Raw genomic sequence first — 2,007 nt, 5'->3', positions numbered from 1 at the left:
CTGTCCTGAACACGATAGGCCCCTCCTGGTGCTGGCGGGTGGGGGGGAGATTAAGTCCAGTGTCCCACGGGTGACTGAATAATTCCACATGGGACAAAAGGGAAAAAGAGCAGACCTTCCCTTTTATTTTTATTTATTTATTTATTTTCTTTTTATAAATTGAAACAGAGTCTCGCTCTGTCGCCAGGCTGGAGTAGACTGGCGCGATCCTGGCTCATTGCAACTTCCATTTTCCAGCTTCAAGCAACTCTCCTGCCTCAGGCTCCCGAGTAGCTGGATTACAGGCACGCGCGTCATGCCCTGCTAAACAGACCTTTCCTTTTGTGAGAGGGACGCTGGTGTGGACAGCCGGGAGGGGAGATGAAACTGAGCGGAACTGAGAGTCACTTTGGTGCCCGGCACCTTGTCTCACACCTGTAATCTCTGCACTTTGGGAGGCTGAGGCCGGGGGTTCTCTCCAGCCGGGAGTTTGTGACTGGCCTGGTCAACATGAGACCCCTGTCTCTACTTTTAAAAATAAAAATAAGATATTTTGGGCAGAGAGAAGTGCCTGTGCAAAGGCCCTGAGGTGAGTGTTTGCCCGGTTTGTTCAAGGAGCAGAGGGGAGGGTGTGAGGGGGAGAGGGCCTGGGGAGTTCGTGCTCATCTGAGGGCGATGGGAAAGGGGTGACGCTTGGGCCTCCCACGTGCTGTGAGAAAAGCTCTTCCTTGCTGTCGGTGGGAGGCCTTACGGCCCAGCTGGTTGGAGAACATTGCAGCTCCATGGCCCTTCTCCCCCTCCAGCCTCCCTGCCCTTCGCTATCCTGTCGCTGGTGAATGCCCCGTATAAGCGAGGATTTTACTGCGGGGATGACTCCATCCGGTACCGCTACCGTCCAGACACCATCACCCATGAGCTCATGGCCGGGGTCACCAACACAGCCACCGTCATCCTTGTAAGGCAGGAGGGGTTCAGAGGGACAGGGAGGGGGGCGGGATTGGGTACAGCCTTACCCTGGGTTCCTGATGGGGGGGCGGCATGGAGGTCTGTGGGGGGCTGGGGGACACAGCCTTGCCCCGAGTGGTACTTGTGGGTAATAGGAACCCCCTTTTGTTTTTTGAGATGGAGTTTCACTCTTGTTGCCTAGGCTGGAGTGCAATGGCAGGGTCTCCACTCACTGTAACCTCCGCCCCCTGGGTTCAAGTGATTCTCTTGCCTCATTCTCCCCAGTAGCTGGGACTCCAGGCGTGCACCATCACACCTGGCTAGTTTTGTATTTTTAGTAGAGATGGGTTTGACCATGTTGGTCCGGCTGGTCTTGAATGCCTGACCTCAGGTGATCTGCCCGCCTCAGCCTCCCAAAGTGCTGGGATGGCAGGCGTGAGCCACCGAGCCCGGCTAGGGCCGTTTTAGAGTCCCCAGCTCTGCAGCAGCCTTGGGGAGGCCTGTGGGGAGGACTGAGGGCCAGTGAGGGCCCACGGGCTGACCAGGACCCCTGCTGGTCACTGTGGCTGCCCCACATGCAGGTCTCGGTGGGATAAGCCTACCTGGTGCACACAGACCGGCTCTATTCCTGCTACCACTTCAACAACTACGTGGCTGCCGTGTACAAGGTGCTGGGGACCTTCCTGTTCAGGGCGGCTGTGATCCAGTCTCTGACGGACCTGGCCAAGTACATGATTGGCCGCCTGCACCCCAACTTCCTGGCCGTCTGTGACCCCAAGTGGAGCCGGGTCAACTACTCAGTCTATATGCAGCTGGAGAGGGTGTGCAGGGGAAACGCTGCTGACGTCACCGAGGCCAGGTGGGTGTGGACGAGCAGCCTTCACTCTGAGGGGCAGTGGGAGCTGAAGAAGCCCCAGAAGCCAGATGGTGAGGAGCCAGCAGGCAGGTGGTCAGGCAGGAGCGAGGCCTCAGGGCTTCAGGTGCCCCGCAGACAGCAGGAGGCCGGGGGGAGCATGCTCTGTCTGCCCCGAGTCTCAGCCCTGCCCTATTCTGCGTTGTCGTCTTCTTTTTTTTTTTTTTTTT

At 57.6% G+C, this 2,007-nt stretch overlaps 1 pseudogene; it reads left to right on the top strand.

Moving 5' to 3' along the window:
* LOC108311143 overlaps positions 1 to 2,007 on the top strand; it is a 43,080-nt pseudogene that overhangs the window by 16,317 nt on the left and 24,756 nt on the right.

The sequence above is a fragment of the Cebus imitator genome, unplaced genomic scaffold, assembly GCF_001604975.1.
Source record: "Cebus imitator isolate Cc_AM_T3 unplaced genomic scaffold, Cebus_imitator-1.0 Scaffold112, whole genome shotgun sequence".
In the NCBI taxonomy this organism is placed as follows: domain Eukaryota; kingdom Metazoa; phylum Chordata; class Mammalia; order Primates; family Cebidae; genus Cebus; species Cebus imitator.
Note: the sequence above shows the minus strand (reverse complement) of the source record. Positions and strands in the feature narration are given on the sequence as shown.